At 47.3% G+C, this 13,623-nt stretch overlaps 1 protein-coding gene across 1 annotated transcript in view; it reads right to left on the bottom strand.

Annotated features, from left to right (window-relative positions):
- Positions 1–13,623, bottom strand: part of aspscr1 (ASPSCR1 tether for SLC2A4, UBX domain containing) — a 337,421-nt gene that overhangs the window by 248,369 nt on the left and 75,429 nt on the right. The window lies entirely within an intron of this gene.

The raw sequence follows: 13,623 nt of genomic DNA, 5'->3' as shown, positions 1-13,623 counted from the left end.
TGCCCACATCAATCCTCTTTGTTACTGCTTCAAAAAACTCAATTAACTTTGTGAGATATGATTTCCCACGCACAAAGCCATGTTGACTAATGCTAATCAGTCCTTGTCTTTCCAAATACATGTTCATCCTGTCCCTCAGGATTCTCTCCAACAACTTGCCCACCACCGCATCAGACTCACCGGTCTATAGTTCCCTGGCTTGTCCTTACCACCTTTCTTAAATAGTGGCACCAATTAGCCAAGCTCCAGTCTTCCGGCACCTCACCCATGACTATTGATGATAGAAATATCTCAGCAAGAGGCCCAGCAATCACTTCCCTAGTTTCCCACAGAGTTCTAGGGTACATCTGATCAGGTCGTGGTGATTTATCCACTTTTATGCATTTCAAGACATCCAACACTTCCTCCTCTGTAATATGAACATTTTGCAAGATACTAGAGTGTTGCCAGGGTTGGAGGATTTGAGCTATAGGGAGAGGCTGACCAGTGGAGTGCCACAAGGATTAGTGCTGGGTCCACTATTTCCCTACATGCTGTATTTTCCATATCCTTTTCCACAGTAAATACTGATGCAAAATATTTGTTTAGGATCTCCCCCATCTAATGCGGCTCCACACAAAGGCCGCCTTGCTGATCTTTGGGGGTAACCCTGTTCTTTCCCTAGTTACCCTTTTGTCCTAAATGTATTTGTAAAAGCCCTTTGGATTCTCTTAACTCTATTTGCCAAAGCTATCTCATGTCCCCTTTTTGCCCTCATGATTTCTGTTTTAATTATATTCCCTCTGCCTTTATACTCTTGTAAGGATTCTCTCAATCTATCCTGTCTATACCTTACATATGCTTCCTTTTTCTTAAACAAGCCCTCAATTTCTTTACTCATCCAGCATTCCCTATACATACCGGCCTTTTCTTTCAACCTAACAGGAATATACTGTCTCTGGATTCTCATTATCTCATTTCTGAAGGCTTCCCATTTTCCAGCCATCCATTTACCTTGGAACATCTGTCCCCAATCAGCTTTTGAAAGTTCTTCCCCAATACCGTCAAAATTAGCCTTCTTCCAATTTAGAACTTCAACTTTTAGATCTGGTCTACACTTTTCCATCACTATTTTAAGATTAATAGAATTATGGTCACTGGCCCCAAAGTGCTCCCCCACTGACACCTCAGATACCCGCCCTGCCTTATTTCCCAAGAGTAGGTCAGGTTTTGCACCTTCTCTAGTAGGTACAATCACATACTGAATCAGAAAATATTCTTGTACACACTTAACAAATCCGTCTCCATCTAAACCCTTAACACTAAGGCAACCCAAGTCTATGTTTGGAAAGTTAAAATCCCCTACTATAACCACCCTATTATTCTTGCAGATAACTGAATTTGTTTCTTAATGTCCCGCTGACTATTAGGGGAGGAAAATCCCAACAAGGTGATCACCCCTTTCTTTTTTCTCAGTTCAACCTAAATAGCTTTCCTGGATGCATTAGTGGGAATATCCTCCCTCAGTACAGCTGTAATGCTATCCCTTATCAAAAACACCACTCCCCCTCCTCTCTTGCCTCCCTTTCTGTCCTTTCTGTAGCATTTGTATTCTGAAACATTAAGCTACCAGTCCTGTCCATCCCCGAGCCACATTTCTGTAATTGCTATGATATCCCAGTCCCATGTTCCTACCCATGCCCTGAGTTCGGCCTCTTGCATTGAAATAAATGCAGTTTAATTTATCGGTCCTACCTTGTTCTCTGCTTTGCCCCTGCCTGCCCTGACTCACTTCTTTTCTCAACTGTACCAGTCTCAGATTGATCTCTTTGCTCACTATTTCCCTGTGTCCCATCCTACCAAACCTTCCATCACCCACCCCACTCCCCCCCACCCCACCCCACCCCCACCTTACTAGTTTAAATCCTCCCAAGCAGCTCTAGCAAATCTCCCTGCCAGTATATTAGCCCCCTTCCAATTTTGGTGCAATCCGTTCTTCTTGTACAGGTCACTTCTACCCCAAAAGAGATTCCAATGATCCAAAAATGTGAATACACCAGCTCCTCCGCCATGCATTCATCTGCTCTCTCCTCCTATTCCTCTCCTCACTAGCTCGTAGCACCAGAAGTCATCCAGATATTCCTACTTTTGAGGACCTCCTTTTTAAATTCCTGCCTAACTCTCTATAATCTCCCTTCAGAATCTCATCCTTTTCCCTTCCTATGACGTTGATTCCAATGTGGACAATGACCTCCTGGTGGCCCCTCTTCCCCTTGAGAACATTCTGCACCCTCTCTGAGACATCCTTGATCCTTGGCACCAGGGAGGCAAAACATCATTCGGATCTTTTGCTACCGGCCACAGAAACGTCTGTCTGTGCCTCGGACTAGAGTGTCTCCTAAAACAATTGATCGCTTGGAACCCAACATACTCTTCGTTGCATTAGAGCCAGTCTTGATACTAGAGACTTGGCTGTTCGTGCTACATTCCACTGAGAATCCATCACCCCTGACATTTTCCAAAACAGCATACTTGTTTGAAATTGGGATAGCCACTGAAGACTCCTGTACTACCTGCTTATCTCTCTTACCTTGCCTGGAGTTTACCCATCCATGTGATTGTATCTGCAACTTTTCCTCCTTCCTGTAACTGCCATCCATCACATCCCCCTTGCTCTAGTAAATTCCTCATGGTCTCTAACTGTCTCTCCAACCGATCCAATCGATCTGATAGGATTCACAACCGATAGCATTTATTGCAGATATAGTCCTCAGTAACACGTAATCTCTCTTTGAACTCCCACATCCAACAAGAAGAGCATATCACTCTACTAAAGGCCATTTTTTGCTTTTTTCAATCTACAGACTCAGAAAATAACACAGTCTTATTCCTATACAAAACACTGCTCCAGGTTAAGTTAATACTTATGGCATATATTTTAAGTTTCATCTAGAGTCATATCTCAATAAAACAAATAATCAAGAAAGAATCCACTCTGCTCTCTATTGCAGACTTACTGTAAGGCCACACTTAAATCTATTCACCTATCTGTTTCTGTGCTGTGACCTCTCCCAAACAGGTTCCTCCAAGGTCCGTTGTAAATTTCAATGTTTGTTAATTCATGTTGAGTTCCACTCACCTTGGGATTAAACCTTGCTTTAAGATTTTCTTCTTCAGGTCCATGCCCTTCATAGGCTCAATGGTTCCACCAAGTTGCTGCCTAACCCACCAACCTACTGTCAGAATCAGGGTCACCATCTGCAAGAGGATAACTGTGTGCTGACATTTTCCCTGACAATGAAAAGCAAAACACTAAAGCATTAATTCAGCCTTGGAGATGGTGCATTGAGGCAATGCCACTGGACTCATAGCCCGGAACCTCAGCCTTCATTCAAATCTTCCCATAACCAGGTGGTGAAATGTGCATTCCATAACAATTCAGAGTAAATAGACTAGCCTAATGATGGCCATGTATCATTGCCACTTTGTTTCACTAAAGTGCTTCAGAGAAGGAAATGTGCCATCCTTTCCTGTTCTGCCCAATGTTTGACTCCAAAATTCTTAACTGGGGATGACCAGTGCTGGCTATGTTCCATGATCAAATAAATTGAAGCAAACTTCGCAATTAAACTCTGGACAGTCATGATTCAGTTGAGTATGATTCAGCTTTTTTTCCATTGACAATCTGGTTACTAACATCAGGGAGAGAAACAAAGTGAACACTTTGGATAATATGACTCCTTTCCCCCTCCCAACCCATGTCATTAGCATAAATACAACCTTTCCTTAGATGCTATCAGTTCTAAAGAACTCGAAACGTTCACTCTGTTTCCATCTCCATAGGTGCTGCCAGGCCTGCTGAGTTTCTCCAATATTTTCTGTTTTTATTTCAGATTCCCAGCATCTGCAATATGTTGCTTTTATTTGATTATGAATTATATTGTTTGAGGAAGAAATACCAGGATCCGCAGGAAAATTCCTTCATTAATTCTAATAGTGCTACTCGATGTTTTATATTGAATTGATCCAAAATAAATCACCTCTAATAATACAATATTTCTTTCATGCTACTTTCTTTGATACTAATTTATTTAATGTCAAAAGTGCAACTTGCCTGTACGACAGCTTGACAAACTGCTTTAGGGTTTGAAGGGAACAGGGCTTCCAGTGGAATAAAACTAGAAGCAAGGAAGTATTATTGATATTCAAAGTTTGGGAGAAGATTTGTAGCTCGGGTGCTCGTTGTTGTGGTTCTGTTCGCCGAGCTGGGAATTTATGTTGCAGACGTTTCGTCCCCTGTCTAGGTGACATCCTCAGTGCTTGGGAGCCTCCTGTGAAGCGCTTCTGTGATGTTTCCTCCGGCATTTATAGTGGTTTGTATCTGCCGCTTCCGGTTGTCAGTTCCAGCTGTCCGCTGCAAGGCCGGTACATTGGTTCCAGGTCGATGTGTATGTTGATTGAATCTGTGGATGGTGCCATGCCTCTAGGAATTCCCTAGCTGTTCCCTGGATTGTTCTATAATAGTAGTGTTGTCCCAGTCGAACTCATGTTGCTTGTCATCTGTGTGTGTGGCTACGAAGGAGCTGGTCGTGTTGTTTCGTGGCTAGTGGGTGTTCATGGATACGGATCGTTAGCTGTCTTCCTGTTTGTCCAATGTAGTGTTTTGTATAGTCCTTGCATGGGATTTTGTACATTACATTGGTTTTGCTCATGCTGGGTATCGGGTCCTTCATCCTGTTGAGTTGTTGTCTGAGAGTGGCTGTTGGTTTGTGTGCTGTTATGAGTCCTAGTGGTCGTAGTAGTCTGTGTCAGTTCAGAAATGTTCTTGATGTATGGTAACGTGGCTAGTCCTTTGGGTTGTGGCATGTCCTCATTCTGTTGTCTTTCCCTTAGGCATCTGTTGATGAAATTGTGGGGGCATCCATTTTTGGCGAATGCATTGTAGAATTTGTGTCATCATGTGATTGTGGCTAGTTAGCCAGATTCAGGTCATGTAAGACAGAGAGACCTATTTGTGAATAACTTCTCATCTCATCAGTCAGAGTTGGAATTGGTCTCTGGAATCAGCGGTCAGGGAGTCCATACATCATACACATTAGGAACAAGTGTAGGCCATTCGGCCCCTCGAGCCTGTTCTGCTATTCAGTAGAATCATGGCTGATCTGACTTTGCTCACAGCCACTTTCCTGCCTTTAACTATAACATTTGATTCCCCTCCTGATCAAATTATAAAGGTGTTCTTCTTCCTCTTTTTGCAGTTCTGGTGTGCTGCAGTGTGTTATGGCCCTTTTGAACAGTGTCTTGATGCAACAGATTCTATCAACAAACACATCGACCTGGACCCAATATACCGGCCACTGCAGTGGACAGCTGGAACTGACAACCGGAAGCGGCAGATTCAAACCACTACAAATACCGGAGGAAAGATCACAGAAGCGCTTCACAGGAGGCTCCCAAGCACTGAGGATGTCACCTAGACAAGGGACGAAACGTCTGCAACACATACTATTGATATTACTGGGGAAAAAAGACATGCTGTTGAAGTTTTTGGTTTTGCATTTATCAGGACAGAATCCAAGTCAAAAGACTCAAAATCTATCTGATGACCAATTAGCATCCTCTTCCCATGCAGTACAAGTTGATGTTCCCTCTGAGATTTGGTATTCTTGCATTACTGTCCTGATGAATACATGGAGAAAGCATCAACAACATACCTGTTTGTTTCAGCAATAGTCAAGTACTATTCTTCCAAGAGACTATTAACTATGTAAGAGGTTACAAATTGTGCAATGATTATAACTCAGAGGACAATTATAAATGGAATGTAGGGATTATTCTATCAACACAGGCTAAACGGATTGGGGCTCACTGGACTTTAGAAGAATGAGAGATGATCTAATTGAAGCATACAGATTCTTCAGTGACTTGACAGGGTCAATGCTGAGAGGATGTTTCCCCTCATTGGAGAGTCTAGGACCAGAGAGGACAATCTCAGAACCAGGTTGTGCCAATTTCAGACTGAGATTAGAAGGAATTTAGTATCTAAAGGGGATGTGAGCCTTTGAAAGTGTTTGCGACAGAGAGCTGAAGGGGTATAGCCCTTGAGTTTATTTTAAGGCTGAGATAGATAGATTCTTGATCAGGAGGGGAATCAAATGTTATAGTTAAAGGCAGGAAGGTGGATGTGAGCAAAGTCGGATCAGCCATGATTCTACTGAATAGCAGAACAGGCTCAAGGGGCCGAATGGCCTACACTTGTTCCTAATTTGTATGGTGTATGGACTCCCTGACCGCTGATTCCAGAGACCAATTCCAACTCTGACTGATGAGATGAGAAGTTATTCACAAATAGGTCTCTCTGTCTTGCATGACCTGAATCTGGCTAACTAGCCACAATCACATGATGACACAAATTCAGACGACAGTTCCCAGAGGATGGCTAGATAACCGATAGGAATATCACACCAGTATCCTGGCAGTTGCTCCATTTAGGGGCCATTCGCCCCTTCCAGCCTGCTCCACCATTCAATCAGAACCTTAGACTCATCTCTACATTTGTGCAGCGCCCAGTTGGAAGGGGCTGGGGAGAGGTGGTAGGTAGGCAGGGGGCAGCAGGAACCCTGGCCCTGCCTGATACCGTGCTGGAAATGCTGAGAAACTCTGGATTCTCAGGAACCGTTGGCATTCCGAGCTCTGGTCATTTGTGCATTTCCAAAAAACGTTCTTTGCTGTTTTTCATTCGGAACACTATAAACTGCTTTTGTTAGGTTAAGTATTTTTTAAAATCATTCCATTTAGGAGGAAAGCCTTCACACGATCTCCCGAGAATGGTGTATTTACAGCCAACACACTGAACCCTCCAGCGCCGCTTCTGAGCACCAGCTTTACCTGTTTCGATTTTTCGTTTATTTTCAATGTCCTGTTTAAAGGTGCCCCGTTTCTGCCCTTTCTCCCTGTCTCTCCCTGTCCTTTCACCCTCTCGCTCCCTTTCCTTTTACTCTACCTTCTCCCATCCTTTCTCCCACTCTTTCTCTACCCTTTCTCCCTCTCTCTACCTTTTCTCCCTCTCTCTTTGCCCTGTCTCCCTCTCTGTTACTCTTTGCCCCTCTCTGCTCGCTCTTTCTCTCTTTCGCCCTCTCTGCCCTTTGCCCTTCTCTCTCTGCCCTTTGCCTCTCTCTCTGTCCTTTGCCTCCTCTTTCTCTCTGCCCATTGCCTCTCTCTCTACCCTTTGCTCCTCTGTCTCTCTGCCCTTTGCCCTTCTCTCTCTGCCCTTTGCTCCTCTGTCTCTCTGCCCTTTGCTCCTCTCTCTCTCTGCCCTTTGTCTCTCTCTCTCTCTCTCTGCCCTTTGCCCTTCTCTCTCTGCCCTTTGCCTCTCTCTCTCTGCCCTTTGCCTCTCTCTCTCTGCCCTTTGCTCCTCTCTCTCTCTGCCCTTTGCCTCTCTCTCTCTCTCTCTCTGCCCTTTGCCCCTCTCTCTCTGCCCTTTGCCTCTCTCTCTCTCTCTCTACCCTTTGTCTCTCTCTCTCTCTCTGCCCTTTGTCTCTCTCTCTCTGCCCTTTGTCTCTCTCTCTCTCTGCCCTTTGCCTCTCTGTCTCTCTCTGCCCTTTGCTCCTCTCTCTCTCTGCCCTTTGCCTCTCTCTCTATCTCTCTGCCCTTTGCTCCTCTCTCTCTCTGCCCTTTGTCTCTCTCTCTCTCTGCCCTTTGTCTCTCTCTCTCTCTCTCTCTCTGCCCTTTGCTCCTCTCTCTCTCTGCCCTTTGTCTCTCTCTCTCTCTGCCCTTTGCTCCTCTCTCTCTCTGCCCTTTGTCTCTCTCTCTCTCTGCCCTTTGCTCCTCTCTCTCTCTGCCCTTTGTCTCTCTCTCTCTCTGCCCTTTGTCTCTCTCTCTCTCTCTGCCCTTTGCTCCACTGCCTTTTTTTTAGGTATGTGAAAGGCAAAAAAATGGTTAAGACTAAAATTGGGCCCTTGAAGACAGAAACAGGGGAATATATGACAGAGAACAAAGAAATGGCAGAAGAATTGAATTGGTACTTCAGATCTGTGTTCACTGGGGAAGACACAAGCAATCTCCCCTGAGGTAACAGTGGCTGAAGGCCCTGAACTGAAGGGAATTTATATTTGCCGGGAATTGGTGTTAGAGAGACTGTTAGGTCTGAAGGTTGATAAGTCCCCGGGGCCTGATGGTCTACATCCCAGGGTACTGAAGGAGGTGGCTCGAGAAATCGTGGATGCGTTGGTGGTTATTTTCCAGAGTTCGATAGATTCGGGATCAGTTCCTGCGGATTGGAGGGTGGCTAATGTTGTACCACTTTTTAAGAAAGGTGGGAGAGTGAAAGCAGGAAATTATAGACCAGTTAGTCTGACCTCAGTGGTGGGAAAGACGCTGGAGTCTATTATAAAGGATGAGATTAAGACACATCTGGATAGTAGTAACAGGATTGGTCAGAGTCAGCATGGATTTATAAAGGGGAAATCATGCTTGACTAATCTTGTGGAATTTTTTGAGGATGTAACTCTGAAGATGGACGAGGGAGATCCAGTAGATGTAGTGTACCTGGACTTTCAGAAAGCTTTTGATAAAGTTCCACATAGGAGGTAACTGAGCAAAATTAGGGTGCATGGTATTGGGGGCAAAGTACTAACTTGGATTGAAAGTTGGTTCGCTGATAGGAAACAAAAAGTAGTGATAAATGGCTCCATTTCAGAATGGCAGGCAGTGACCAGTGGGGTACCGCAGGGATCAGTACTGGGACCGCAGCTTTTTACAATATATGTTAATGATATAGAAGATGGTATTAGTAATAGCATTAGCAAATTTGCTGATGATACTAAGCTGGGTGGCAGGGTGAAATGTGATGAGGATGTTAGGAGATTACAGGGTGACCTGGACAAGTTAGGTGAGTGGTCAGATGCATGGCAGATGCAGTTTAACGTGGATAAATGTATGGTGGCAAGAACAGGAAGGCAGATTACTACCTAAATGGAATCAATTTAGGTAAAGAGGCAGTACAGAGAGATCTGGGTGTTCTTGTACACCAGTCAATGAAGGTGAGCATGCAGGTACAGCAGGTAGTGAAGAAGGCTAATAGCATGCTGGCCTTCATAACAAGAAGGATTGAGTATAGAAGCAAAGAGATTCTTCTGCAGCTGTACAGGGCCCTGGTGAGACCACACCTGGAGTACTGTGTGCAGTTCTGGTCTCCAAATTTGAGGAAAGACATTCTGGCTATTGAGGGAGTGCAGCGTAGGTTCACGAGGTCAATTCCTGTAATGGCGGGATTACCTTACACTGAAAGACTGGAGCGACTGGGCTTGTATACCCTTGAGTTTAGAAGACTGAGAGGGGATCTGATTGAGACATATAAGATTATTAAAGGATTGGACACTCTGGACGCAGGAAACATGTTTCCGCTGATGGGTGAGTGCCGAACCAGAGGACACAGCTTAAAAATACGGGGTAGACCATTTAGGACAGAGATGAGGAGAAACTTCTTCACCCAGAGAGTGATGGGTGTGTGGAATGCTCTGCCCCAGAGGGCAGTGGAGGCCCAGTCTCTGGATTCATTGAAGAAAGAGTTGGATAGAGCTCTCAAGGATAGTGGAATCAAGGGTTATGGAGATAAGGCAGGAACAGGATACTGATTAAGGATGATCAGCCATGATCATATTGAATGATGGTGCAGGCTCGAAGGGCAGAATGGCCTACTCCTGCACCTATTGTCTATTGTCTCTCTGCCCTTTGCCCTTCTCTCTCTGCCCTTTACCTCTCTCTCTCTGCCCTTTGCTCCTCTCTCTCTCTACCCTTTGCCTCTCTCTCTCTCTCTGCCCTTTGCTCCTCTCTCTCACTGCTCTTTGCCTCTCTCTCTGCCCTTTGCCCTTCTTTCTCTGCCCTTTTCTCCTCTCTATCTCTGCCCTTTGCCTCTCTCCCTCTGTGCCCTTTGCTCCTCTCTCTCTGCCCTTTGCCCTTCTCTCTCTGCCCTTTGCTCCTCTCTCTCTCTGTCGTTTGCTCTTTTCTCTCTGCCCTTTGCTCCTCTCTCTCTCTGCCCTTTGCCTCTCTCTCTGCCCTTTGCTCTTCTCTGTGTCTCTCTGGCCTTGGCCCCTCTCTCTGCCATTTGCCCCTCTCTACCCGCTAGTAGAGTGGGTAGTCAAAGAATAATCAGCTTGAAGTCGGGAATTTGCGTGCTTGCCCCAGTGCTTTCCGATATAATTGCTGTAAGTTTACTGAACTTAAAATAAGAAACATTTCATTTCATCCCAGCTCCCGATCGGAGAGAAAGAACACCATCAAAACACCTTCCAACCACAACCCCACAACCCCGACTGAGAGAACACAGGGCAAAGCAATCTGTCGGAACCAACCATCGGGTCACTCCCTCCCTCCCTCCCTCACACATCCCCTCCCTCCCTCACACACATCCCCTCCCTCCATCACACACACATCCCCTCCCTCCCTCATACACACATCTCTTCCCTCCATCACACACTCCCCTCCCTCCCTCACACACATCCCCTCCCTCATTCACACATTCCTTCCCTCACTCACACACACATCCCCTCTCTCACTCACACATTCCCTCCCTCACTCATCACACATTCCTTCCCTCCCTCACACACGTCCCCTCCCTCACTCACACATTCCTTCCCTCACTCACTCACACACATCCTCTCCCTCCCTCTCTCACACACGTCCCCTCCCTCACACATCCCCTCTCTCACTCACACATTCCCTCCCTCACTCATCACACATTCCTTCCCTCCCTCACACACGTCCCCTCCCTCACTCACACATTCCTTCCCTCACTCACTCACACACATCCTCTCCCTCCCTCTCTCACACACGTCCCCTCCCTCACTCACTCACACAATCCCTCCCTCCCTCATTCACACATTCCTTCCCTCACTCACTCACACACATCCCCTCTCTCACTCACACATTCCCTCCCTCACTCACACACGTCCCGTCCCTCACTCACACATTCCTTCCCTCACTCACTCACACACATCCTCTCCCTCCCTCCCTCACACACGTTCCCTCCCTCACTCACTCACACATTCCCTCCCTCACTCATCACACATTCCTTCCCTCCCTCCCTCACACACACATTCCATCCTTCCCTCACTCACATTCCCTCACTTCTTCCCTCTTTCACTCCCTCTCTCCGTCCCTGTCTTCTCGGTCAGAAACAGCCCGTTCCTCCTTCAATCCCGCGCCGCTGCGGCTGGGGAAGAATTCGGGTCTGACCTGGGACACTCTCTCCCTGTCCCGGACCCTGGGGTCGAGCCTCCCGGAGCGGAGAGAACGGAAACCGACAGAGCAGTTTCTGGCAGGACGGGACTAATGGGGAAGGTGCCTGTGTCACCGACCTCCCGGGGCGGGGGAACTGAGCGATGAAAGGAACTGAATTGGAATTGGCCCCTATTACCTCCTTCCTGTCTCTCCCACCACCCCTCAATCCCGGCCCAGTCCTTATTCTCTCTCTCTCTCTCTCTCTCCCTCATGTACCTTTCTCCCTCCCCCTCAACTCCCGCCAAGGTGGTGACCCAGGTTGACCGCTCTAGTCTCTCGGATTCCCCCTACCCCCGCAGTACCCTGTCACACTCACACTGTTCCTACTCTCTCTCTCCCACCCCAACCCGTGTTGTTTCTTGAATAAATATCCCTTATCTCAAATGCCCATCCCTTATCTGAAGCGATCACTTCAAATACAACAGGATGGGCTGTTGTTTTATCCTGTGAGCGGGGTTTCCGCGTCGTTTGGAGTTGAGAGGGTTGAAGCAGCACTGGCTCTCGCTCGGACTGTTTTCTGAACTTTGTGTAAACAAGCAGTGATTGGGAAATAATAGGGACTATGGCTGACAGTACTGACCAGGGGATGTGTGCTCTCTCTCTCTGTTAAAGGGACCCTTGTTCTGTCTGACATTATTTAGAAAAAGTCTATTTCAGAGAAACGGTTTGGAGATGCCGGTATTGGACTGGGGTGGACAAAGTTTTTTTAAAAATCACACAACACCAGGTTTTAGTCCAACAGGTTTAATCGGAAGCACTAGCTTTCGGAGCGTCGCTCCTTCAAACGCAGCATCGCTGTGTCTCAGTAAAACAAAATGCTGAGCTCTCACTGACTGGCTGAGCTCCGGCCGTCAGAGGGTCCCCTCAGAGATTATTGGGGACGAGGTAAGGTTTTTTTGCGGGGGGGGGGTGTTCCGGGGGTGCGATTTAATTTGCAATCGCTCCGCGGTTTCAGATGAGCCTGAGAGTACCAGTTGGGGAAGCTCCAAATCCGATGGAGTTAAAGCTGGATTTCAAAGCTGTGCCCAGAGCCCCAGTGCGGGGGGCGGGGGGACTGAAACAGTTTGAGCTGGGGGACAGACCGCGGTGTGAAGTATCTTCCACACACACACACACACAGACAGCTGTGCACCACTTCCAGATCAGCTCCAGCTGGAGAACTGTCTGCCATTCTGGTCACCAGTCTATGGGAGGGGTGTGATTGCACTGGAGTGAGTTGAGGGGATTCACCAGGATACTGCCTGGGGTGGAGAGAGACTGGATAAGAACCCCAAAGAACTGCGGGTGCTGTCAAATGAACGCCGCTGGAAAAGCTCCTCAGAATGAGGAAGGGTCACTCGACTCGAAACGTGAGCTCTGATTTCTCGCCACAGATGCTGAGCAGAAGTCATTGATAACATTTCGGGTCGAGTGACCTCCCCTCAGAACTTAGAGTCATCGAGCTGTACAGCCCGGAAACAGACCCTTCGGTCCAACTCGTCAATGCCGTCCAGTTCTCTTCATCTCACCTTTTGCCAGCACTTGGCCCAAACCCTTCCTATTCATATACCCAGCAGATGCCTCTTAAATGTTGCAATTGTACCAGCCTCCACCACATCCGCTGGCAGCTCATTCCATTCATGTACCACCCTTAGGTTCCTTTTATGTCTTTTCCCCTCTCAGCCTGAGTTTTGTCCCTGGATAGACGGGACTGTTTTCCTCAGAGCGGAGAAGGATGGGGTGGGGTTGGGGGGTGGGGGGGGGTGGGGGGAGCGGGAGGGCAGGGGGACACGCTGGCTCAGTGTTTAGCTCTGCTGCCTCACAGCCTCAGGGACCCCAGGGATTCCAACCTCGGGCGGCTGTCCAATGTGGAGTTTGCACATTCTCCCCGTGTCTGGGTGGGTTTCCCCCGGGTGCTCCGGTTTCCTCCTACAGCCCAAAGATGTGCAGGTCAGGTGGATTGGCCGTGGGAAATTGCCCATAGTGTTAGTCAGGGGTGAATGTAGGGGAACGGGTCTGGGTGGGTTGCTCTTCGGAGGGTCGGTGTGGACTGGTTGGGCCGAAGGGCCTGTTTCCACACTGTAGGGAATCTAAATCTAAAGAAAAACCTGATTGAGGAGCATTGACGGGATAGGCCGGGCGAAACTCTCGATGTTGGTGGAGAGGTCAGTAATGAAGGGACACCGTTTTAAGGAGGGTTTGAAGAGACACAATCAGACGCCGGTCAGTGGGAATCCGGAACTGAAAAGGCGGGGACTTGAAGACATTTAAAAACTACTTCTGGAGAGCACATCAAACACCAGCACAGACAAGGAAAGGGCTGGAAAATGGGATTAAAATAGATGCTTTCTAACTGATGAGGACACGATGGGTCTTTCCCCCCGT

Source organism: Chiloscyllium punctatum, chromosome 39 (assembly GCF_047496795.1).
Source record: "Chiloscyllium punctatum isolate Juve2018m chromosome 39, sChiPun1.3, whole genome shotgun sequence".
Classification (NCBI taxonomy): domain Eukaryota; kingdom Metazoa; phylum Chordata; class Chondrichthyes; order Orectolobiformes; family Hemiscylliidae; genus Chiloscyllium; species Chiloscyllium punctatum.
Note: the sequence above shows the minus strand (reverse complement) of the source record. Positions and strands in the feature narration are given on the sequence as shown.